The sequence below is a fragment of the Lontra canadensis genome, unplaced genomic scaffold (genome assembly GCF_010015895.1).
Source record: "Lontra canadensis isolate GAN:19392208 unplaced genomic scaffold, GSC_riverotter_1.0 scaffold2, whole genome shotgun sequence".
NCBI lineage: Eukaryota > Metazoa > Chordata > Mammalia > Carnivora > Mustelidae > Lontra > Lontra canadensis.
Window position 1 is genome coordinate 43,214,077 of NW_022630996.1, and position 27,339 is coordinate 43,241,415.

Below are 27,339 nucleotides of genomic sequence, written 5' to 3' on the forward strand. Positions count from 1 at the left end.
CTAAACACCCAACTGGTTCATTGACATTATTTATCATGGTACACAGGATGCTGGATCGCAGTATTATGGGCATAAACGCACCTCTCTGTATCTCTAAGAACACTTAAAGAGACAACCAAAAGCAATTTATGAAACGTGATTGGATCGCGGCTTAAAAGAAAAGAAAAATAATTTTCCTTTTCTTTCACTGATTATTTTGAAAATAATCAGTGAAAATTGCATAGGAACATAATGAAATTCTTTCCAATTTTCAGTATGTGTTTCAGTATGTGTTGTTGATACTGCCTGTTGATCTGAATCAAATCTGCCATCAGAGGAGGACCGTTTTCCAACATTATTCAGAATAATGGGTTATGAACACTAAAGAAAATCTTAACAAGCAACCAACCTCAGAATACTTTAACATGTTAGCCATTGCTGAAATACGTCTTCAAGCATCCTAAGGTGTCACTTTGAGGAGGCAATCAAATTTGGAGGTACGGGTTCTAGGCCACTGGTTTTACAAACTCAATCATACAATTTTCTAGTCATACTGATAAAGGGAAGGCAAGCTGAGGACAAAGCAGAAGCCAACACCCCATAACACCCCACAACACCCCGGCCATGGGATTTAAATGGCATTCCTCAGGTACTCCTGGCTGCCCTAAGGAAAAACAAATAGTTAACTTACAGAGATCACAATCCTGAAAGATAGGAGTCTTCCTCAGTTTAGAAAAATCTTAGCAATCTACAAGATGGTCTAGCTTCTGGAAGGGAATGTACATTCAGTTCAGTGTCCTTATAATCTGCTGCTGATTGACTGGTACTTGAAGCTCAGAGAGCATAATGTTCCTCTAGGAAGCTCCCAACTGTCTTACTGTTAATGCCTGACTAGAAGAAAAAACAACCTTAACTTGACAATGTAGGTCCTCTTTAGCATATGAAAGTTCTTTTGAAACTTCCCTCTCCCTAACCTCCTCCAACCCTGTAGTATATAATCAGCCACCACCACCCCCGCAACCTGGGGCAGCAGCTCTTTCTACCCACCAGTCCTATCCCTGTGCTTTAATAACCCCCATTTTGCACCATAGATGTCTTAAGAATTCTTTCTTGGCCTGGGGTGGGTGGAGCGCCTGGGTGGCTCAGTGTTAAGCATCTGCCTTCCACTCAGGGCATGATCCCAGTAGCTCGAGCCCCGCATGGGGCTCCCTGCCCGGTGGAGAGACTGTTTCTCCTTCTCCCACTCCCCCTGCTTCTGTTCCCTCGCTCACTGTGTCTCTCTGTGTCAAATAAATAAATAAAATTTTAAAAAACAAAAAGAATTCTTTCTTGGTCATAGGCTCCGGACCTCACCCCACCCAACCTCACCTATATCACAAAACCCCATCAATATCTTGGAATACCAGCACTAACGTGACTGATGGCCGCCATAACCCACAAGTCCGGACATCACCATCCCCCTCCACACCCAGACAAGGGTTTCTTTTCATGGATTTAGTAGTTGGTGTCCCTGCAGGAAACAGAACCTAACTCTGGTAGTTCGAGAGGAAAGTGAAGGGGCTACTTGGTGGGGGGGGGGGGGGGGAGGCATATCAGCAAAGCAGGAAGTTGTTAGCACAGCCGGAAGTAGCTGGAGCTTCAAAGAGGGGGAGGGCCATCTGGAGCTGTAGTGGAGGGACACCCAGTCTCTGCTAGAAAATCCAGCCCAGAGGAAGGAGGAAATATCCCAATCTCTGTCTCCTCGGTCCTCCACCCTGATGGCCAAACCCAAGTAAGCCTGAACCTAGCTACACGGCTGTTCTTGGAGCTCAGCCCCCAGGGCGGTTGGGGGGAGGGCCCGGCAAACAGTAGAACAAGCACCTGGATCTTATACCAGAGGAGCTCCTGCCTCGGCTTTGAGAGGAATCTTGGGTAAGTAAATAGACTTAAGAGCCTCTTTTTTCTTTTCTTTCTTTCTTTCTTTTCTTTTCTTTTTTTTTTTTTTTTTTTTGAAGAGGCTAGAATTTGTAAAATTATTTTGGCTCTTGGTTATTTTACCAAGGATAAATTATGATTAACTGTACTTTAAAAAACAAAACAAAACAAACTCCGGTTCTCTGTGATATGGTTGTTGTCAAAGTTTTGATGAGCTAAGGGCAGTCTCTCTTCTTTGCTAAATGCCATCATTTAAACAGATACCAGCCTAGGAAAGCTTTGTCAACTTCAGCAGTGATTCTCAAATTTGGATAATGTGTTGGGGCAATTTTATACACAAACACACACTTCCCAGGCAACCCCACATTTGCTCACCACGGAGCTGGGACACCACCTTCTACTTTTATGATACTTTAAAAGTAGCATTTTGGTAACAGCTATGTTTCTTTTCATGAAATGTATATTGTTTTTGTACCATCTCGGAAGTGTCAAGGTAAGGGCCTTGTCACCTCTTTCTCCTGTGACACCTCACGGGAACTATAAAAGGGGCTTCCATAGAGAACAGGCAGCAGCGGCTGTGGTAGATTCTTCGAAAGAAGTTTGCCTAGCCGGGATGGTTGCAGACGCTGGGATACACAGTCCCCCACCTTGAGGGGCTTCTGGTCCGGTGGGAAGCCAGTGAGTTGGTCGACAACCAGTGTGGCAAGAGGGCTCTATATAGAGGACACCCAAGTGATGAGGGGAGAGGTGATGGGGCCTCATGGATGTACACTGAGAGGAGGGACAGACCTCAGACAGTGAAGAGAGCAAGAGGGCTTGACGACAGGGAAGGCCAAGGCTGGGGGTGAGGGGGAGATGCCCCGTATGACTCACAGTTCCCTTTTGTGCCAGTTAGGCCACAACACTGCTTCCCAACTAACAACACAGAGAAATTTTTGATGTGTCACAGTATCTGGGGTTTCCTCAGCCTGGAGCCACTAGGTAAAGGATGGGGAGTGCTCACCAACAGCCCTGAAGGGACTGAAGAAGGCCAAGGAAGGCACACCCAGCGCAATGACCTCGATTTTCCTCCTCCGCTGCAAGATCACATAAGCCGCCGCCTCCAGTGTTTCCCCCGCACGTATGTCCAAACACCGTGAGGGAAAGTGAGGTCACGCCTGAAAAATCTGAGGGGTTGACTAAGCATGACCAGAGCGGGGTGTCCGAATTATATGACTAGACTAAGTTTTCTCATTTTAATTTTTTATTGTGGTAAAATATATATAAAAATTTACCATTTTAACCATTTTTAAGTGTACAGTTCAGTGGCCTCGAGGGCACTTGCATTGTTATGGGACCATCACGACAACCCAGCTCCAGAATTTTTTCACTCTCATACTGAAATTCCGTACCCATTTAGATTAAGTTTTAAGCAAAATTGGATCCTGAGTTAATTTTTTTCTTGCTAATTAGGATGTGAGGGCTCATGTGGAAGACCAGATCAGATATCAGCAAGATGGAAGCACTGTATCTTCCTGACTCGGGTCACAGTTTCACAACCCCGCTGAGGCGGTCGCACAACAGCGCGAGTTAGCCATCCCCATTGAACGGAGTTGTTCACCGAGGACCAGACTGACGCAACTTGACCCAACTCTCACAACTAGTTAGTAGCGATCTGGGGATACACCACTGACTTGTCCGAATCCAGCTCCTGCTACAGAGTGAGATGTGAACAATGTAACCCCAACAAACACCCTTTTCCCTTCCCAGTGTTAAGAACTTGTTCTCCAAAGATTTTGTCAGGTTTTGAAGCTGACACAAGCAGTTCAAGGACGGGAAAGAACCATGGGGTGGGACTTGGGAAACCTAATTCTAGTTAGTGGTGAGAACTTAAGTAAATCACTTGCCCTCCACAAATCTCATTTAGCCCCAACAGCAAATGGACAGATTATCCTTAAGTTTATCTCTGTGCTGCCACTTTGTGGCACTTGAGGATAGGTGGAAATGTTCTGCGGTTGATCAACAAATATTCATGAGCACCAAGCATGTGCCAGACGCCATCCCTGCCCTCACGGGGCTTACCTACAAATTGCAGAATCTGCTTTAAAGGATTCTTTTCTATTTTATCCTGAAAGTGGTAATTATATGGCCACATGGAAGAATGTCACATATTCGGAAAAAGCTGTCAACTTTTGAATCATTGTACTTTTCTGGAATCAGAATTATCCAAGAGTGGGCAGTTGTCACAAAGCCTCTTGATAGGGTCCTTTGCCTGCCCACATTCATCCAGCCAATGATACGGAATGCGGGAGTTTCTGTTCTCCTGGAGCTCTGAGTCTGGTGGGCAGAGGGTGGGGTGGAGAGGGGAGCAGGGAAACAGACAAATGTGCGATGTAACAGACACCAAGGGTTGTGGAGACAGACCCTCAAGCCCAGTGGGAAGGCGTCCAGGAGGGTATTGTTGTATGTTACATGGAGTGGTGAGGGAGGGTTTCACCTGGTTCAGGACTTGAAGGGACTTGTAGGTAGTGTAGAGGAAAAGCAGAAGAAGGTTTTGGGTCCTGGGAACAGCACAGACCAGCCTGGGCCAAGTTGTGTCCGGTGCAGCTGGAGGAATGGCAAGGAGGCCAGTGTGCATGGAGTGCGGGAGTGGGTGAGTGTAGAGAGGAGGAGGATAAGTCAAGAGGAGCGCTGGGAGATATTTGAGGTCAGTGGGCTTTGGTTTTTACTTGGAGTGAAATTAAAAGTCATAAAGGGGGAGCACCTGGAAGCCACCTGGTGGCTCAGTTGGTAAAGCAGCTGCCTTCAGCTCAAGTCGATCCCATCCCAGGGTCCTGGGATCGAGCCTCACATGGGGTTCTCTGCTTGGCAGGAAGCCTGCTTCTCCCTCTCGCTCTGCCTACAGCTCTCCCCACTTGTGCTCTCCTGCTCTCTCTCTCTGTGTCAAATAAATAACATTTAAAAGAATTTTTTAAAAAAGTCATACAAAGTAGTGAGCAGAGGAATGACATGATATGACTTCTGATCTAGGGGAGACTAGGAGGCACAGACAAAACCAGGGAGCCCAGGCCAGAGAGAGGTGGTGGCGGTGGTTGGACCAGGGCAGAAGTATTGGAGGTAGAGGGAAGCAGTAAGAAACTAGAAGTACTTTGAGGGTAGGATTAGTAAGATTGGCTGACGGGTTGGATTGGGGATATATAAGGAAAGAAGTCAAAGACAAATCCAAGTTCTGTGGCCCGATCTACTAGAAGGATGAAGTTGCCATGAGCTGAGATAAGGAACACTGTGGACAGAGCAAAATTTTTCTTGGCGAAAAATTAGGTGGTGATTTTTTTCCAAGAAGAACTCTTAAGTAGGCAGCTGGATATATGTGTGCGGTGAAGGGTAATGCGGCTGGACTGGGCTTATTCAAACCCTGCACATGTGAAGGAAGAAAAGACTGGCCCTTGGCCGTCTCCTGGGAGATACCCTCTGAGCCTTTGCAATATCCCTCCAGATAAGAGTGGCTTCGTTACCCGGGACCTTGGCTGTGCCAGATAATTTGTGCTAAAAATGTGTTTTATAGTGGGGACTTTGGGTAACCCTGTATAACTTTGACCTCTGGACAAGTCAGAGACTAAATAAGTATGGCCAGGCACAGCGGTGCTCCCTGCTTGGGTGACCGACCCCGGACACCAGACTTCCCTGGCTGACGGTACTCTGAATATATTGTCACACACGATTGCTGGGATTTGTCTTGTGAGAAACCAGGAAAGGTTCTAGACTCCACCGTCTCCCTCATCCGGATGCACGCTCATGGGGACCGAGTCCCAGCCAGCCTACCTGTGAAGTTCTTCTTCCTGAGCCTCACTGCCCCTGCCTCAGGTGGGCCCTTGTCAGTTCTGCCTGGTGGGCAGAGTCCCCCGTCCTGCCTCAACCTCTAAGCTGCAAACAGAGCGGCTTTTCTAAACCCTGGTCCTATCATTACTCTCTGTGTGATCCTTCTCTACTCCAAACACCTCAGTATGGCGTGTGGGTACCGCAGTGACCACAGGCCCAGACTTTGGGGTCCGAGAGACTCAGGTTTGAATCCCGGCTCTGCTATTCCAAGGGTCCGCTTCCTCAGTTCCAAAGTGGAGTTCATCCCCAGGGCAGCTGGGAGGAGCACTGCGTGCTACCCTTCGCTGAGCGCTCACTGGGTGTTAATCACTAGTTCAAGGCTCCTTTAACATCGTGCTTTACCTAGGAGGAAACTGAGACCTCGCTCATGGTCACGATCTCCTTCCTGCCTGTTAAAGCCAGGAGGCAGATGCTCTTGGCCTCTGGGCGAGCACTTCTCAGAGAGTGGTCTGGGCACCCCTGCGGGCCCTCAAGACCCATCCAGGGGAAGCGCAAGGTCTCATGGTTGCATCATAATATTAAGACACTATTTGGCCTTATCACTCTCATCTCATGAGTGTATGGTGGACTTTTCCAGAAGCTCCGAGCCATGAGCATGCAGCAGGTCGATGCAGAAGCAGGTATGCTGTGACCAGCAGTCTGCCTGTAAGCCAGACACTTAGTGATGTTTGCAAAAATATAAAGTGATGTTATTCTTTGCTAGATTTGTTTTTTTTTATTTACTTTTATTTTTTAAGATTTTTATTTATTTATTTGACAGAGAGAGATCACAAGTAGGCAGAGAGGCAGGCAGAGAGAGACGAAGGGAAGCAGGCTCCTTGCTGAGCAGGGAGCCCGATGTGGGGCTCGATCCCAGGACCCTGAGATCATGACCTGAGCCGAAGGCAGAGGCTTTAACCCACTGAGCCACCCAGGCGCCCCTTGTTTTTTGTTTCGGAAACTGTAGTTCTATTTCGTTGAAAGTATGTTCTTAGTTAACATACAGTGGATTTTTTATTGATATTTTAAATACATTCATATTTCTAAAGTGCTCAGTTTGAATTTCTAATACAGTGAACATCCATGGATAGAACCAACCTAAAATGTAAGCTCTCCGGGGATCTCTGTAACTTTTAAAAGCACAAGGTTTTTCTCGAGAGTAAAGAGTTTTTAAGAGCATATTTAGTCTTGAGACCAAATAGTGTGAGAGACAGAGCACCAAGCTGTACAGAATACGTGTCATTGCCGAGGGCTCAGCAAATGGTCGTGTTCACCATTTTATGGGGCTGCGTACATGAGTATTAAATTACCAACTTCTGACTCCCCTCAGCCTCCTCATCACCGCCCCATGTGCCCTGTTCTGTCCTGTTAGGCTGAGCTCCTTGCAATCTTGGATCCCCACACTGGTCCACACTCTACGCCATGTCTGCCAAACTCCCACCTCTTCACCTACCAGCCTCAGCTCAAGCACCTACAGCTTTTAGAAGACGGTTTTGTGTCTGACACTCACGCTCTAACTCCCTGTCCAGGCCTCTTCTCACTGAACCATGTGGGCTTGGGCAGAAAATGGAGATTTTGTTGATTTCCTTGGAAAGGTTTTATAGAGATAGGTTTGTGATTGACCACCCATTCAGTTCACTTGAGAAAAAGGCCCCCATCTTGGTACATGCCAGTTTCTCCAGCACTAGAGCAATATACACAAGGAAGATCATGGGCCCGTCTAGGGTTTCCCAAAATGTGGTCTGGACCCCTGGCTTCCAGGTCGCTCAGGCATAATATGCAGATTCCTACCCCTGTTCATGACCTACTGAGTCGGACTCTGGGGATAGGGCCTGGGAATATGATTATTTTCTAACTTGGTGAAATTATATCTCCCTAAAGCTGTTTAGACACATACACACGTACTTAATACTACAGTCCTGAAATATGTTCTTTGACTGCCACCAACCAGTAATATGGTAGGTAGTGTTTGTAAGTCAGCTGTAGGTTGCTTCTTCCAATTTATTGGGCTAAAAATAAGCTTAGATAGCGAAGGAAGTCAGCTTTCTTTTATTCTGTAGTGTGTAGGGCTATATTCTAGCTGAGAATAGGATTTTTAAAAAGAAAGTCTTGTGTTGATTTGGGGATTCTTACACACAGTAAAGTCTGAGAACCATTCTTCTAGATACTGGTAGGTTCCAGAAGAACCACCCTGCCATCCATGGGACAGACAAAGATGACTAAGAATTATGAGAGAAGAACAATGAGAACAATGAGAGAAGAAATATAGCCTGGAAGGAATATTGGCCACCTGAGGAAACTTCGCAAAAGAGGATTTGGGTCTGTTGGGATGGGGGTCAGGGAGGATTTCACAGCCGGGACACTTGAATGGTTTTGAATGGGTATTTCTACATGGTGAAAGACAGCGAGGGTGTTCCAGGCAAGGAAAATAATGTGGGCAACGGGAAAGAAGTATGGAAGTGTGTGGCACAGACATAGAAGGGCACCAAACCACCCGGCACCCTTTGCTTTGATGTTATGCTCAACCAAGAAACTTCTGGATATTAATTTGGCTATTTAGCTATTCTCTACTGGATACTACACATGCGTTTTCCAGCCATTGGAGAGACATTTTGTGCATACTGCATTACAAACCAATAAACTGTTATCCCGATTTATTAACTGACCTTTGGTGTATCAATACTCCAGAAAGTGTCAGGTGGCAAAATTATGTTTCTAACCCTTTAATGTGATTCCACAAGATCTGAGCTGCCCTCAGGAGGCTGACCAGAAGAATCAGCTGACCTTCAGACCTCCTGCCTCAGACACTGTAGATTGTTTCCCAAGTCACCCATTCATCCTCCTTACGTACTAACAGATATTGGGTCTTTTCAGATATGGGCAGCCTTGTGTTTGAGAGGAGGCCAAGCCCATCCCTGGCCCTGGCCTCCTGATCAGGCTAAGCCTATATGGCAATAATTCCTCCGGCCAGTGACTGATTTAGGAAGTGACATGAGATGCAGTTGTGGGCAGCAAGAAAGAGTGGGGAGGGGACTCACTGGCAGCTTTAGAAATGTTTTCCGGGGGTACCTGGGTGGCTCGGTTGGTTGAGCGGCTGCCTTTGGCTCAGATAATGACCCTGGGGTCCTGGGATCGAGCCCCCACATTGGGCTCCCTGCTCCATGGGGAGCCTGCTTCTGCTTCTCTCTCTGCCTGCTGCTCCGCCTGCTTGTAGTCTCTCTCTCTCTCTCTCTTTTTGTCAAATAAATAAAATCTTTTTTAAAAAAGGAAAAGAAAGAAAGAAATGTTTCCCAGTTTCACAAAGGGATAAAATAAGGACAGTCGCCCTTCCAGCCGTGGACAATCACTTGTGTGGATTGTTTCTGAAGTCATCCTGAAACCAGGACAAGGCGAGCCTGAGGACAGTGCCAGCCTGAGGACAGTGTCAGGGGGCTGAGAGTGGCAACGAGAAACAACAGGCAGAGCCCTCGCTGTGGGTGACGTTGCCGGGTCTCCGAATCAGCCTTCCTCAAACTGCCCTACCTCTGCAAGTCTTGGTATATGAAATGACAGATGTCCCTACTCAGTAGGCCATTTGTAGCTGTTTTTTTTTTTTTTTCCCCAACTGAATGCACAGGCATGGTACCACCCCCACCCCACAAACATGACATACACTATTGTCACTTCCCCAACCTGGGAATGAAAATTAAGTTGTCACCCAGCATGGAGGAGCAGCCTTCTTCCCAGGCCTCTAGAAACGGGAATGTATTTATGGAACTAGAAGATTATACAGCACTAAAAGATTATGCCCACTTCCATCAAAAAGCTTATCTTTTCCTCCTCAAGGACCAGTGACTTCCCCTCCTGAGGTGTCTCGGTGGTCCCGCCTGCCATCCTGCAGTTACCAACCACTCCTCACCTGACCACCTTTTCTCTGGCTCAGTTTCTCCAGCCTAAATTCTCTCTGTGTATCTTTCAGTGTCTGCCACTAAATGTATGCAGAGTTCCAATTTTCCAGAAATCGGTCACACCCTGGTGTGTAAGAATGTCATGTCAGGTCTTCTCCTCAGCTACTGACAGCACTGTAAGTACCCACACTTGGGTCCTCGGCCCAGGACTGCTCCACTGAGCTGGGGCCTGGGCAGAGGGTCATGTGGTTACCGGTGACAATTTGTGCAGGAAACCACTCAGAAGAGGCTTGTGGATGGTGGTGGGCCTTGTGAAGTATTGTCTGCTCAGTATGATGGTGGTTTACCAGATGTCCCTACAGTATTGATTCTCCCCTTAATCCAAAATAATAGAAGTTTTGGTTGGGCACATGGTTACCAGCTAGTGACATTTCCCAGAGTCCCGCTTGGTGTGGCTGTGTGATCGTATCCTGACTACAAAGTTGTGAGCAGAGGGGATATGTGCAGTTTCTGGGGACTTCTGCTTCCCTGCGGACTGCTCACAGACAGAGTGATGAAAACCAGAGCAGCTGTCCTACACTTGAAGGTGGAAACTGCATGTTGGCAAACCACCAAGGGCAGTGGACCTGGAACCCAATACCCAGGGTCACCAACTTGTGTTGGTGACAGAACTTTGTGTTGGGCCCAGAACTTTCCCCGTTTTAACACTGAAAATCCTGTAACCAGGAGCCTCCATGGTCCTGGACAAACTGGACAGTTGGCCCCTATTCCACCGAGCTGCTACATCAGCTCTGGGCCCCCTCCTCAAACTCCTATTTGAGAGAGAGCCAGAAACAAATGAAACACTAAACCCTTCCCTCTTGATGAAGCCACTGTATCTGGAGGGTTTGTTTTTTTGTTTTTTTTTTTTGTCTACATTACCCTCTCCTGTCTCCTAATTAATACTCATACGTTTGGTCTAAGGAAGCTTGTTGACGGATTTTTTGTTGTTGCCCCCGACCCCAAGGTCTGATGCTACTTAGCTGGGCTCCCAAGACCCCCCCTCCGACTGCTTGGCCCATGTTTATTTGTTTATTTTTTAAAATCACATAATACATGTTCTTTGCAGAAAAATTAGGAAATGGAGTTTGGTTCCATAAACTTTTTTTAAAAGGCAGAATAAATGCAAACAATAAATACCACTCATTAGGATTTAATCTCCTGTGACACCACTCTCATATCAAAGGCACTTGAGCTGCGCTGGTTATCTAGGAGTGAGAGGGGGAGTGATGCTTCATGGGAGCAGAGGCCTTCGGCTCACAGACAAGTATGGCCTTGTTTTTCTAGAAGCCACTTGCAAGGATGGCCCCAAGAGGAGCCAGTGACCGTCCTCTATATCTCTGGGTTTTCCAGGAGAGGCTTAGTTTCAAGTATCCTATCTCCTGACCCTAAGAGCCATTTAAAACCCCAAACTTTGAGTGGTTGGATTTATCAGCTATGTTTCCTCTGCTGCTCCCTGCTCCCGGCTGTAACTCTAGGGTCGTCGGGTAGACCATGGATAGGTTTGGGTTCAGATCACATGCAGGGTGAGATTTGGGTCTATCTATGGGCATAGCAGAAAACTGCAAAGAACTTCCAGGGTGTCCAAATTCTGTTGATTGATTAAAATGTTTTGTCTACTTTTCACTTATCCTGAAGTGTTCAACCTGTGGAGGGGGCCTGATAAGTCATTTTCTATAAAAGCTTCTTTGGAATTTATATTCCTCATGGTGGACATTTTTGCTCCTTCTCCTAATCATAAAAATAATTTGTTACTTTTAGAAATAGAAAAAATTTAAGTAATTATAAGCTACAAGGAAAGAATAAACTGGAATTTCCTGAGTTTATAACATCCTGGGAAAATGCTGTTAATGTTTTGGCATATAATTTTTCACTTTTTAGAACTTCTATTATACACATTTCTATATCACACAAATAAATAAATTTGTGGTCTTTTAGGCAATAAAAGGACACAATCTGCATCATACTGGATTGGGAAATAAATCTTTGGAGCTAGAGGTAGGAATAGTGACCTAAGAAATGGCAAAGTGAGGCCGATGCTAAACTGACAATTTTAGTGTCCATCTCATGGGTTCCTTTGTGCAATAGCAGTTTCTTTCTGCTCCAGGAGGCTTTAATTAAGGCAGCCCATTAAGGCTTTACTTTTAATTGAAAATTTTAATGACATAAGAGCAATTCTTGATTCGGTGGCAAAGACCTGGTCATCAAATGAAACCTAGGGTTTGCTTCAAAATAAAATGGTGGTGGCCGGGAGAGGGGAGGGGTGGAGGCAGATGAAACAGAATTGTCCATGAGTTGGTAATAATTGAAGCTGGATGATGGATGGATATGGGGAGTTTATTATACTATTCTGTCTTTGATACATATTTGACATTTTTCTTTTTTCTTTTCTTTTCTTTTCTTTTAAGTAGGCTCTGCATCCAGTGTGGGGCTCAAACTCATGACCCAGAGATCAAGAGTCGCATGTTCTACTGACTGAGCCACTCAGGCACCCTGAGGTTTGACATTTTTTATAATAAAAAGTTAAAACAAATAACTGTTAATCCCAGGAACTGGCTTACAGCGAGAGACAAAACTCATCTTCCCATTTCTGAGACTTCTCTTTTCCCAGAGGCCCACCACGATGACCACTGTATTAGTCATCTAGGATTAATCAGCACAACCAACGTGTCCAGCATCCAGGAGCTCTTCCTTGCCACAGTGCATCCTTAGCAAGGATTCCAAGAGGGAGGTTGAGGCAGGTGGGGGTTGGAGGGAAGGGGAAGCAACCTTGAGACACATTTGCAAGCCTGAAGAATCATGAAATTCTAGTTGTTTCACAAATCGTGTTGATTTAGCTTTCTATAAACACTGTGGTTTTTAGGCAAATTATTTAATCTCTGAGTCTCAGTGTCTAGGTCAATGAAAAGAAGAAAACTGCTTTGACTTCACGGCACAGAAATAAATAGCATGTAGAAAATGATCTAGCAGGATGTCTGACACACAGTAGATGGCCATTATTCATGCCCTTGCCTTCTCCTGAATTATTAAGAAAGCTCTAAGAAGGTCTTTGCCTTCCTAGACTTAACACAGAGGTAGGAAGATAATGTGACCATATAATATTGTGTAACAGGATGAGAGAACAATTACCATAAAACCTGGTATTGGAATTCCTCTTAGGAGAACTGTCTTCAACAGGAAAATTAATTTGAAAAACACTATGACACTCCAAGCATGTGGCTCAGCCAAAGACAAACCACAGAGACAGCAAAATGCCAGTGCCACCTATTGTGTAATTTTTAGTTGCTTGTTTCCTTTTCTTGTAAGCTCTCTTTATTTCCCCAAGCATTTACTAGTATCTTCCACACACATATGCCTCGTGGAGGTGATATTTGTGTAAATGAAAGACAGGGACCCAATTCCATCTCTGGATCACCCCCAAAGACAAGAGGGACCAGGTAAACATAGGGCAGTTTGCAGACCCAGAATCTCAAAGCCAGACATGTGAGGATGAGATTGAAATCCCGGGAAATGCATGATAGCTTTGGAGAGGTCCTGGTTCTGGTTTGAATTTTTGAATTTATATATTTCCAGGTGAAATATGAATTACCTAAAAAGTCAAGCGAATGACCATGATCCTATTTGTGGGACGTGGCAAATGAGTGCTACTGCCAGGCACTGACTTGCAGAGAGAGGGCGTCCTTGGAGGGGTCATGGTGGAGTTATGGGGGAGACTGAGGGTGGACAGTGCCTGGAACCCCCCATTATTCAGACTGCTACAAGGTAAGATTCTCTTAGAAAGACCATCTGATCCCCTCCTGAAGAAAGCAGGATAATTTATCGCCTAGACCCCACATACCTTTGAAAAAGATTTGTGTATCTAAGAGATACACATGTATGTAAACACAGGGAAATTAAAAGATAGAAAGATAGCAGAAACCATGAAGACTCAGCAAGGAGTTGGTTGTACTGGGGACAAGAGAAGATGTGGCTGTGTGGTATTTGTATCTTCCAGCATTCGCATCTACCCCAGGAAGTAGGAATCACAGAACTTTCTACAACTGACAAAGGGAGTTGGATCAACTCAGAAGGAGCATACTAGATTCTAGAAAGAGTTCCTTCCAAGAGATGTTTTCATCTGTATTTATGTAAAGTTCTTGATTCTCCCAACCTCAGGGCCCACGTCATCACTATTTCAGAAGAAACAAAAAGGCTGCTAAAGCCTTTACCTTTTCTTTTTTTTAGGGAGGTGGGTGGAGAGGGGTAGAGGAGGAGAGAGAATCTAGAGCAGGCTCCTCGCCCAATGTGGAGCCTGATATAGAGCTGGATCTCATGACCCTGACATCGTGACCTGAGCCAAAATCAAGAGTCAGACTCTTTTCTGGGCCACCAGGCACCCCTATAAAGCCTTTAACTTGTAAAGGTGGGCGAGAGAGGGAGCTATACTGACAAATTACTATATGACTATGACTGTTAGTCTTAAAAATTCTTTAGATCTGCATACTATATCTGAAGCTGAGAGTCTCCATAAACCCTATGAAAACAAGAACCGGTTACAAGTCAGTAAATGGAAGAAGAGTGTGAATTGCCATTAAAGAGGAACAGAAAATAGGGACGCCTGGGTGGCTCAGTTGGTTGGACGACTGCCTTCGGCTCAGGTCATGATCCTGGAGTTCCGGGATCGAGTCCCGCATCGGGCTCCCGGCTCCGCGGGGAGTCTGTTTCTCTCTCTGACCTTCTCCTCGCTCATGCTCTCTCTCACTATCTCTCTCTCAAATAAATAAATAAAAATCTTTAAAAAAAAAAGATGAACAGAAAATGAATTAGTCATGAACTGTATTAAAATGAAGGCCATGGATATATGGATTTATGGTTGGCACTAAAATGTGAAAGAATAAGAATAGTACTTTATCTTGAGCTATCAAACTTAATTTTTTCAATGTGTTTCAGATACTGGCTATGTACATCGAGATGTCTACATCATAAAGTAGAGTTAGAGCCTAAGTGATCTAAACAGCAAGGTACAGTTAAACACTGGGTTTGTTTCTACCCAAGAACTTACACGTGCCTGACTGGAATTGCATTTATAAAGAAAATAAGATGAAAATATGTTTTTATTGTCACTGATGAGCTTCCAAGAAACTAAAGACAGACTCTTCAGAAATGGAGGTGGGAAAAGAAAAGTTCATTCTATTGCTGAGTTCCATCTTGTACACCACCATTGCCTGTAGCCTCCCAGACCACAAAGGCGGTTCAGGGTTCAAGAGCATGATGTCCTCTAACAATTCAGCCCTGTACCCTAAACAGTACCTACTGTTGGCCTCATCTCATTCACACAGGTCCTTGAATGGTATTGGGTATTTTATTGTTTGCAATAATCCAAGTCCCTGGCTATTGGATTCTTCATCTTCTAAGATTAAGTCTCATGTCATGAGATACATATATATTCTCATGTCAGGAGAACAACACATAATTGTTCTCTCATAATTGTTCTCTTATGCATACGCATACATATATATGTATATATATGCACATATATATATGTATACACACACATATATATGTATTTCCAGTTTTTTTCTCATATATATGTATGTGTGTGTATATGTATGTATGTATGTGTGTGTGTATATATATATATATATATATATATATATATATATATGACTTTAGCATATAGCAGGAGAGGCAACAAACCAAAAAAAATGCCCCTCCAAATTCTAGTGACTTGGATTGCTGAAGAAATTGCTGAAGTATATGGAAACCCAGTTCTAAAATCCCAACAGCTTTTGCAATGAAATAAACCAAGTTAGTCACAGGAACTACTAGCATCTATGAGAAATACATCCATAAAATCAGCAACTATCCCTTATCAGACAGCAAATATATGCCAATTTTTTAACTGTGCCATTTGCTTAATCTAGAATATTCTCTAAGCAACAGCCTCTTGATTGCTCATTCATTCATCTATGCATCCAGAATAAACTTGGGGAGCGCCTTCTCTGTGCTACGCATTCTGAGAGGTTCTGGAGATGTAGCAGTGAGCAGAGGTCAGCATGGCTCTCCCTCTTACAGAGCTTCTATTCTAGCTGGAAAAACAGACGTTAGGTAGTTACACACCAATGAATTAATTACAATGAAAAAAATTACTAGGAAGAAAGATGTGAGCATAAATAAGAGAGAGCTTCTTAAGGCTGTGGGTCAGGGAATCCTGCCAATAGAAAGTGAAGTTGAAGCTGAAACCTGAAGATAAGCAAGGGGCAGCCATGCAAGGAGTTGGGGACAGAGCGGTCCTTGCGGCTCTAGGTCCTATAGAAAGGAGCTGAGCTGGAGATGTGGACTGGAGGCCCACAAAGTCAGGTCATCTGCCCCAGGTCACACGGTCTGTAAGATTCAGGATACCATCTGGTTACACCAACTGCACGGGCCTGTTACAGGCTCCAAATTAAAAAAACATTCTTGAAGTGTCCATGAATTCCATAGCTCACAGGAATTTGACTAAAAGTTCTCCATTCCAGGAAGGCCTTCCTTGGCCACTCTGGAAAATTCCAAACCTTTCTCCCTCCTCCCTCTATAACTCCTTAGTCCTCTCTTGACTTCTTTCTCTGTTAACATTTGCCACTATCTAACATGCCTTATATTTTCTTTTTCTGATATTTTTTTCTTTCTCTTGTTTTCTGCAGTCAGAGGAGGCTGTGCTCAGGTGTAGTATTTTTTTTTTAAGATTTTATTTATTTATTTGACAGAGAGAGATCACAAGTAGGCAGAGAGGCAGGCAGAGAGAGAGGAGGAACCAGGCTCCCTGCTGAGCAGAGAGCCCGATGCGGGACTTGATCCCAGGACCCTGAGATCATGACCTGAGCCTAAGTCAGAGGTTTAACCCACTGAGCCACTCAGGTGCCCCGCTGAGGTGTAGTTTTTGTTTTTTTTTAGTTTGTTGGGTTTGGGTTTGGGTTTGGATCTTTTGGTTTTTTTTGTTTTTTGTTTTTGTTGTTTGCCTACTTTTTATTAGTTATTTTTTTTGAGGGTCTTTTAAGGTTTTTTCTTTTCTTTTTTTTCTTTTTTGGCCTTTGTCATGCATGGTGTTCTCTGAGCTTCCTGGATCTGTGGTCTGGAGTCTAACATTAATTTAGGGAAATTTTCAGTCGTTGTTGCTTCAGCTCTTTCTTCTGATCCTCTCTCCGAGTCTTCTTTTTGGTGTTCTCATATATGTCATACCTTTTGTCATTGTCTTAGAGTTCTTTGCTATTCAGTTCTTTTTTTTTTTTTTTCCAGTTTTTTTCTCAGCTGTGCCCATTAAATTAGCATATCAAAGGCATTCTTCCCTTCAGTTACAATGTTTCTGATCTCTAGTATTTCTTTATAATTCCCTCTCAGAACTTTCCTCTCTTTGCTTACATTGCTCTCAGGTTCTTTCTGGAGTGTTTTCTAACACCAACCAATTCACCAGTCCTTCAACACCAAGTGGGTGTTCAACAATTCAATTCAATTTTGACACCAATTCCCAGAATTAGCACAGACCCACAGGTTAGGCACTCAGTCCCACAAGATTGCCCCCACCTCAGACACCGGTTACAAGTATCAGGTCCCCAGGTCACCCATACTTTTGTTTAGCTTCATCATAAATTTGGAGATTCCCACCACTCCCTCCTCGGTCTTGATAATCAGTAGGACAACTCACAGAATTTAGGAAAGCACTTTAGTTACTATTACCACTTTGTGATAAAGGATACCACCCAGGAACATTCAAAGGGAAGAGACACATAGGACAAGATATGGGGTGAGAGGCCGGAAGCCTCCATGCCAGTGTATGACCCTCCTAGCCCTTCAATGTGTTTGCCAACCTGGAAGCTCTTCAAAGCCTATTGTTTATGGGTTTTTATGGAAGTTCCATTACATAGGCATACTTGATTAAATCACTGGCTATTGGTGATTGAACATAATCTCTAGTCCCTTTCTCCTCTCCAGAGATCACGAGTGGGGTTGAATTTTCCAACCTTCTAATCATACGGTTTTTCTAGTGAGCACCTCTCATCCCAAAGCTATTAGGCTCCCCTCAACCAAGAGTTATTTCATTAACATGCCAAAGACACTCATCATTCAGGAGATTCCAAGAGTTTAAAGAGCTCTGCACCAGGAACCACGGACGGACATCAAATATTTCTTCATATATTATAATTACTCATCTGTTATTGAATGCTGTCTCCTTTTTTTTTTCATCAGAACCCTCAGCATAGTTGTTTTAAATTCCTGGTTTGATAATACAAACATCCCTGCCATATTTGAGTTTGGTTCTGATGTTTGCACTGTCTCTTCACGCACTGTTTTGTTTTTGTTTGGTTTGGTCGGGTTTTGCCTTTTAGTATGCCTTGTGTTTTTTTGTTTAAAGCGGGCATTATGTATGCACTGAGTGAAGAAACTGTGGTATATAGGCCTTCCGTGATGTGGTGGTAAGGTGGTGTTGGGGAGGGCAAAGGGGTCCATAGTTGTGTGAGTAGATCTCAGTCTTTCAGAGAGCCTGTGCAAGTGGGCTGTGAAATTCACAAGAACTTCTCATCCCTACCCCCTGAGGGGGCGCAGGATGGCTGGAGGAACTGAAGTTGGGTATTTCCCCTCCCCTAGGTCAGTGAGGCTTTAATAAATCCTCTACAACTTAGGCCTTGGTGAAATAGATCGTGTTGAAGGCAGTTAAGGAGAGTGTTAGGAAGAACTGATGCACTGGTATGGTTTTAGACGGTGACTCTTCTCCTTTCCCTGCTGGAAGCTTTAGAAGGTTTTTCTCCAGTATTCACTGTGAGAGCCTGCTAGAGGTCCTAGAGGTAAAACTCACAAAAGTATAGAAAGTTTTTAACTCTTACACTTGTCCCCTGTGAGCCTCCAATAATTCACCAATTCTAGACCAGGTTTTCCTCCCTGGCCATGGTTCCCGCAGAGGGTTCTGGTTAGTTGTGATTCTCTGTTTTGTCTGTCTCCAAGATAGCTGTTTGCCCCATGACCTTACTTCTCAACAGATCCAAGAAGAGTTGTTGGTCTTTCAGTTTGTTCAACTTTTTATTTATTGTTAGTAGGGCATGATGACAGTCAAGCTCCTTACATGCGAAACTGGAAACTGGAAGTGTTTTCTCTATTTTCCTGTCTATTGTCGTTTTACCCATTAGAATATGAGTTTCATGAGGTCAGGGGTTCTAGTCTGTTTCCATCTGTTGTTTATAGCTGTATACCTCATGCCCAATCCAGTGCCTGACACATATGAGGGTCTCAGTGAATATGTGTGTTGAGTGAATTTTCTCCATCTTCATTCATTCTTTTAATTAACATAATATATAATACAACTTAATATAATTGTCTTGGTTCTTTTGGGCTGCTATGGCAAAATATCAGCTTCTAAACAATAGGATTTATTTCTTATAGTTCTGGAGTCTGGGAAATCCAAGATCAAGGCAGATTTGGTGTCCAGTAAAGGCCCATTTCATGATTCACATGACAGAAGGGGAAGAGAGCTCTGTGGGATCTCTTTTGTGAGGGCACTAATCCCAGTCAGAAGGCTATGCCCTTGTGACCGAATTACCTCCCAAAGGCCCCCACCTCCAAATATCATCACACTGGAAATTAGATTTCAATAGATGAATTTTGGGGGGAGACAAATATTCGGTCTATGATACAATTTAATATAATTGTACAATTGTATAATTGCTTATATAGTAATTATATAGTAGTACAAGCAATTATACAATCTAGTATAAGTGCTTTATGCTTGAACTGCAATGAAAACCATTTGCTAAGCAAATTAATATGGTGGGCCAGATCAATTCAGGGCAGTGCTCCCAATATTTACCATATCGTGGCACGCATAGAAAATAAAGTGTTTCTGTAATAACCAGCCAGTGACTCATCTCAGGGGCTGAAGGTCTCGATTTCTAGGTCCACTCATCACCCGCATGCTATACTGTTTGGAAAACTCTGCTTTAAGGGTAATGTTTAACCCACGAAGGAGACCAATCTCTCTGGCTAGACCTATGTGAATGATTCCCAAGGACTAAAGAGAGCTAAGGCCAGGGAGGAGGGAAATGGTGGTAAAGATCCAACTGTCAGTTTCTCTTATCAGGTAAAGTCCTCCCCAGTCTGCTCTCTGCCTATCTTTCCAGTCTCAGTTCTCCACTTCTGCCCCAAACCCTATGTATTGCTGCACCTGCCTGGCTCATGCTGTTGCATTCTTCCTACCCATCCTAAATCATTAGGTCCCAGGCCACAGCCAGGAAGTCTTTACCAGCCACCCCCATACAGAATCCTGTCCCCTCGGTTCCTGGGATTTGGGTCCACAGCACTGCATATGAGCTTCTGACCCCGAATTTTGAAGTTTGAAGTAATCTCAGAGACTGAGTCCAACCTTCAGTTTTCAGATGAAACACATGGGGCCCAGAGAGGCAGAAGGACTGTGCTGGCCACAAGACCAGCTGGGGGCAGTCTTGGGACATGTGTGTGTGTCCTGGTGCCCTGTTCTTTCCACTACCCAGTGTAATCTTGCTTTTGCTAATCATGACATTTGATAATTTATTCGCGGGTGAGAACCTACTCATTGGAAAGTCTATATGATCTATATCAACTGCCAGATGGTCCTTAATAAAACATTAATAAAGCAAAAGCAGATGGTATTTAATAATGTATATAATAAGTATCATACAAACATGCCTGAGAGTCATCAAAAAACATTTTTTCTGGACTCCCTAATAATAGAGAATCATCAGACAAGACATAAAAGAGGAGAAATCAGCCTCTAAATTGTGAGCTGGGAAAATGTTTTAGGTTTTTGTAGATATTATGGATAATAAAAGATTTAAAAATTGTTTTAATCCCGATGTCTTAGCCCAGCAATGATTGTCATAAGGCAATTTTAGAAAAAATGACAAAAGCTTTAATAGAAACAAAGAGAAAGCTCTACAACTTTCTCCTCCCTTAAAATTTTGGCCAAAGTCAGGCTACCCAGTTTTCCCCCTTTTCTAGAAAAAGAGGTTTTTAGAAAACATAAAAATACTGCACTTTAATATATGGGCAATAAAAATCACGAGACTGGTCTGAGGGGTTGTTTCAGGAGTCAGTGTTCCAGAGAACCTTTAGGAACAGAGGTAATAATCTGTCTTGTTTGAGAATTAATTTACGTGAAGGTAGAAAGTTGAACTTTCAGAATTATGTTTCAATGTTTGACTTCTTCCCCAAATTCACTTACTGGGCAGTAGTTGAGAAAGTTAGGGCTTGGATTCGGAGCTGAATTTGAATCCTGGTATCAATTATGCCAGACTTGTAAGCTGCCTCTCTAGGATTTAGTTTTTTTCATCTATAAAAAGGAATATTATCCCTTTCAAGGATAGGGATAATAATGCTTCATAGAGTTGTACAAAGATTTAGTGAAATAATGTATGTGAAAGACCATCCTGGACACAAGGTGAGCATTCAAAGGATACAGCAATTATAGATATACAACCTGGTGCCCACCGTTCTAAATAAGCTAAAAGTAGCAAAGTTGAGAAATAACTAGTGGTTTCCAAGCTTTCAGCTTCTTGATCAAACCCTGCTGTCCCAAAAGAATCTTCATCAATTTTTATGTCTTTTCGATTCTTTGTTGCGTTGTGGGTTCCCTTGGGAATATTGGCATTCCTGTCTACTTCTAATTCTAGAATGTGCAGCTAGTCATTGTTACCGGGAATGTTCGGCATTACCCTGGCACCGGCAGGGTTTTTCTGGTGGGGAGGGAGAAAGAAGAAATGAGGGAGCTTGCAAGCATGTGTGTTGGATTATCTGGATCCTGTACTTCAGGGTCCTGATCAAAGACTCATCTTCCCAAAACACATTCCCACACAACTTCCCCACCCAAATCAGAATTACTAGGCTCTTTAACAAGCTTCTTTAGCAAGTCAGTCCTCAAATAGTTGTGGGTTTCTTAAGCTTTTAACTGGCTGCCCAAAGTGATGGTGGGGTGTTCTTGTTTGGTTGGCTATTGGGGTGTGCATTAGAATTCTCCAGAGACACAGAACCAATGGGATACAGGTTGCCTTTGAACAACCCAGGGGTGGGGGTCATGGTTAGCTTTTGACTCCCCCCAAACTTAACCACTAATACCCTACTGTTGACTGGGGTGCCTTATCAATAATGTAATCAATTGATGAAACATTTTATATGTTATATGTAGTATATACTGCATTCTTATAATAAAGTGAGCTACAGGAAATGTTATTAAGAAAAGCACAAAGAGGGGCACCTGGGTGGCTCAGTGGGTTAAGCCGCTGCCTTCGGCTCAGGTCATGATCTCAGGGTCCTGGGATCGAGTCCCGCATTGGGCTCTCTGCTCAGCAGGGAGCCTGCTTCCCTCTCTCTCTCTCTCTGCCTGCCTCTCTGTCTACTTGTGATCTCTCTCTGTCAAATAAATAAATAAAAATATTAAAAAAAAAAGAAAAAAGAAAAGCACAAAGAAGAGAAAATACATTTATCATACTATATGTCTATTGAAAAAAACCTTCATAGTAGTGGACTCGCCCAATTCAAGCCCATGTTTAAGGGTCAGCTGTATATCTACATATAACTATGTAGATATATCTGTATAGACATAAAATTTCCTGGGAAAATTTTTCTGTTTATCTGTGTAGAACTACAGATGCAGATATATCCTATTGGTTCTGTTTTGTTCTATATATAGACATTGGGATTATATCTATATATGAGGAGATTTATTTTAGGAATTGATTCACATGATTACTGAGGCTGAGGGTCCCACAATCTGCTCTTTATGAGCTAGAGAACCAGGGAAGCGGGGGTGTAATTCAGTACACGTCTGCAGGTTGGAGAATCGGGAATGCCAGCGTCTGAGGGTAGAAGATGGATGTCCCAGGACTCAGGCAGAGAGAGAAAATTCACTCTTCCTCCTGCTTCCTGTTCTCTTCAGGCCCTCAAGAGATTGGATAATGCCCACCTGCATTGGTGAGGGCATCTGCTTTCTTCAGTCTACTGATTCAAATCTATTTGCAGAAAACCCTCACAGACCCACCCAGAAATCATGTCTAGCTGGCTCTCTAGGTATGGCTTAGCCCGGTCAAGTCAACACATAAAATTAACCATCAGTGTCGATGTTTTTATTGTTTTTAATATGGGAATGTTAGCAGAGGAAGCGAGCCTTCTTGAATTGGGAAGTCTGTGTATAGCTCTGCCCTCCCGTGGGTAGCTACTTCCTCAGAGAAAACTAGCCTCGCAGTGAGGTGACAGGTACAGTTCTTCTGGGGGAGAAATGAAGCACGAAGATTTCAAAGTAGGCTGTTAGAAAAAAGAAAGTCCACCTCTCCTGGCAGTTTGAAACAAAGTAAAAACCTTTCGTGGTGTCAAAGGTGCCCAGACGTGGCAGGGCTGAACTTCTGGAGCTCTTTTCCCTTCCATTGTTCAGACTAATAAATTTATTGTACTGGTGTTTCTTGCAGTCAGTCAAGATTGAGTCAGATGCCAAGAAAATTTTTTTCTTGCCAACTTGCTTTTTCCGTTGTAATTAGCCTTTTTAAGAACCTTACTAAATCACAAATGTGTATACAATTCCCACTCTCCCCCTTCTATTAAAACTGAGCGAAGAAGTTTTATCAGTAATAACTGTTGAAGATGAAAATCCCACCCTCACCCACTTTAGCATCAGTTTCTTCAGTTTTCTTAATATCCTTTAAAGCAGGTGTAGGATGAAGAAAGGTTTAATTTTTTCATATTATGTGTTATATAATTTGAAAATAAATTATCTAAACTAAAAATGCTTTAGCTGTCTGGATTGCCCTTATTGGGATCCTTTATAAAAGCGAGGGACTGTCTCCCTCCTGATCCCATCTTGTTTCCTTTTTTTCCTTCCCTACCCCCATAAGAGACTCTTAATCTCACAAAACAAACAGTGTTGCTGGGGGATAGGGGGATAGGGAGAGTGTGGTTGGGTTATGGACATTGGGGAAGGTATGTGCTATGATGAGTGCTGTGAAATGTGTAAGCCTGAGGATTCACAGACCTGTACCCCTGGGGCAAATAATACATTATATGTTAACAAAAATAATTTTTTAAAAATGAGGAACTTGGCCAACACCTGTTTGTCCTCAAAAAGCGATTCGAAGTGGAATCTGCTATGGCTCTTGGGAACTGACTTCCTCTTTTTTTCCTGGGCACAGAGCCTACATTTTCCAGCCTCCTTTGTGGCTAGAGGGACCGTATGACTAATTTCTGGCCAAAAGAAGGCACTTAAAAGTGCCAGGCCCATGAAAAACCTCCCATGAGAGAGCCTCCAGGTTCTTTCCTTCTCTGCCTGCTGGAGATGTCTGTGCCCAGAAAACCAGGGCAGCCTTGAGCTGAAAGGGGCAGTGTCTTCCCCAGTCTGCTTCCTGAAGGAACAGAGTCTACCCTCTTCCTTCACCACCTCCCATACTCTGGAACTGCCTTCAGCTATTCGTGGAGAAAAAATAAGCTGCTATTATGTTTGAGGCATTATCATTTGGGGATTTATTTGTTTAGCTTTCCCTACTTGACTTTACTTGACCCGGATACCTTTCCTTCTCTACTGTGTTCGATGGTCTAGCCAAAACTAGCCATGCACCTGATCATTGAACTTCTCACCCTATATCTGCATTGTTTATCTGTCTGCCTTTTCCAGATATACTCCCAGACTCTATAAGGGCATGAACTTCATGTCCCTCTCTCACTTTTATAGCCCCAGTATCTAAGATAGGGCTTGGCATATAGGACATCCTTAACAAATATTTGTTAAATTAACAAATTTTGGAGGTATGGACTTTGTCTTTCTTTGTGCTGGATATAGCTAACTTAGATGCTGGACAGACTTTAAAAACAATGAGAAGGGGGCAAGAAAAGAATGTGCAACTCTGAATTGCACTGTTCTTCAAAGTTTCTATAAACCTGACATCAGGTGGACGACTCCTGGTCTTCACTGCAAATCCCTTTAATGCTGACAATGATATATGTTTCCACATGAACAATGGACAAAAATATAGGAGTTTTTACTGACTTTATTTAATGCCATTCTCTTTCGTAAAAACAAGTGTGAGAGATTGAAGGTGTCTGGAAGTTCTTTGCATTTTCTCCCACTAAAGGTAGAGTATAATTCTCTCTATGAATCTGGGCTGGCTTCAGCTATGGAATGTTGTGGAAGTCGCTTGCCAGGTCTTCAGGGGTTAAGTCATAGAACATAATTTCTGCCTTGGTTCCTGGAACACTCACTTTTGGAGACATGAGCCTCCATATAAGAAGTCTGACTTCCCCAAGTCCACTGTACTAAAGAGGCTGCGTGTTGGGGGTCTGCTTGATGATCCCAGCTGAGTGCTGCCTTCTAGCCATCCCTGCCAAGACATTAGACGTGTGGGTAAAGCCATCCTGGACCCTCCAGACTAGGTCCTTCACCAGCTAAATTCTACTGAGTGATCCCAGTCAGAGCCACATGGAACTGAGGAATCATTTAGCTGAGCCCTGCCCAAAATTCTGACCTGCAAAATCCTGAGATATCATTAAGTTTTAGGTAGTTTGTCATGTAGTAAATTATAATTTGAACAACAAATTATTTTTTTAAGAATATTTTATTTATTTGAGAGAGACAGACAGACAGACTGCACAAGCAGGGGGGAAGGGAGAAGCAGATTCCCTGCTGAGCAGGACCCCTGAGATCAGGACCTGAGCCAAAGGCAGACCCTTAACTGACTGGGCCACCCAGGCACCCCCACATTACTCCATTTCTTTATTTGTCCCCATTAATATTTGCATTGAGGATTTAAATTTTGATAATTTTTGTTGGTCATTTGCTGGCCACCAAGTAAATTTTAGTTTTCTCCTGCCTGTATCTACACCTTGCTATTGAACAAGAGATGGTTGAGCCCCCGAAAGAAATAGGCCGTTTGTTCTGGGCCATATTTAACCCTCCATAAAGGTTTTTATTTTAAGACAGTAATTGGTAATACACTTTGGCATTACAGTCTTCAGTTAAAACACTTTTGGGATTCAGGGAGATAAATTGGTTTAAAAAAAATATATATATATCAATGTATGCCAAATTTTATGTTAATTTATGTTAGTAGCTATATTCCTCTGGGAAGACAAAATTGTACATAGGTGAAAAATTTTAGACTCAAAAGTGACATTAACTAGAAAGTAATTAATAAACAAAAGGAAACTAACTTTTATTGATGGTCTACTATGTGCTGAGTGCTTTTTATACATTTTCTCTTTTAATATCATGACAACACTATAGGTAACTTTTTAAACTAGGAAGTTGAAAATTTGCTTAAGGCCACTCAGTTGGTAAGTGGTAGGCTGGATTAGCCCCAAATTTGCCTGATCCAAAGGCTGTGTGTTTTTTCTCTTCCACAGTGCCTATCCATCTATAAGAGTCCAGGTGTCTCCAAAAGCGACTCCCAAAGATCTAGAAGTAGTTATGGCAGCCATGCAGGGCTGGTTCGTTAATGTGTTCATTTATATCATGCACCCCATTAATGAATTTCATCAGTATGAAAGTATATCAAATCAATGTGTTGTATACCTTTAATATACACAATGTTATATGTCAGTTGTATCTCAGATGGCGTCAGATGATCTGTTTACACCCTAGCTCTGTTACTTCCCAGCTTCGTAAGCTCCTGGCTTGTGCCTCCATTTACTCATTCATAACTTAGACCCCTACTCAGTTGCTGTGAGGATTTAAATGAGTCAGTCAATGCATGTAATGAACTCAGAACCATGCTTCGTGATAGTAACTAGAGAGTGCTATGTAAATATCAGTAGCTAATATTATTACTATTCTCAGACATTTAACTGAAATGCAGTGGATGGGAGAAAAAGAGGGAAAGAATTTGAAGTCCCTAAGTAACCATTGCAACAGAAAGCTCAAGCACTCTCAGAAGTGTTAACCTATCTAGACTGGGCTGGGGCTTGTTGGCGGGGACTTTGTGAACATGCTGTTTATAAGGATGTTCTTAAGGTTAAGGGCCTAGATCTGATAACAAACCAGAGTCATCACTATACAATTTTATGAACCCAGAGAAGTGATAGCATGGATGAAAATTCTCTTTCAAAAGCCAGCACTGTGATTCTTTTTGTCTTCCAATACCTATTAGTTTGGCAAGACAGAGGACCTCCCTCTCTCAACCATTTCTATGTATTCACTTATCCAACCACCACTAATGGTTGCACAGATGAGTAAGAGCCCACGGTCTAGTTGGAAAAACAAACAGGAGGATGCATTACTTAATTTAACAATTATTTATGATCTATCATGCATCAGCTACTATGCTAGGTGCTGGGTATAGTGAACAAAACAGACATAAGTCCCTACCCTCGTGGAACTGACATTCTAAGGAAGAGAAAGATAATACATGAAGTAGGTGCGACGTGTATAGTCTCTCAGATGGTGGTCAGTGCAAAGGAGAAAAATAAAGCAGGCAAGGAACTAGGGAGTGTTCCTGCAGATTGATGGACTGGCTGTATTTTTGATGGGAATAGTCAGGAAGGGCTTTCCTGAGGCAAATACAAGAGTGGGGTAACTTTGAGGGATAGACTTAGAACACCCACCCCCCCCAATCCCGGCCCAAGCCCTGCCTCTTTCCCTGCCCGGTGGAGGGTAGCAACAAAACTCAACACTCCTGAATGCAAGTTCGCCAAGGACAGCATTTTATTTTTTCTCATTCATTGTTCTCAG

The 27,339-nt window shown here is 43.2% G+C and overlaps 1 protein-coding gene across 1 annotated transcript in view; it reads left to right on the forward strand.

The window, feature by feature from the left end:
• Positions 1-19,719: 19,719 nt before the first annotated feature.
• Positions 19,720-27,339, forward strand: part of GSDME (gasdermin E) — an 84,827-nt gene continuing 77,207 nt past the window's right edge. The window contains exon 1 of the mRNA XM_032873018.1: positions 19,720-19,740. The gene's annotated coding sequence lies outside the window, so the exon portion shown is untranslated. The remainder of the gene's footprint in view (positions 19,741-27,339) is intronic.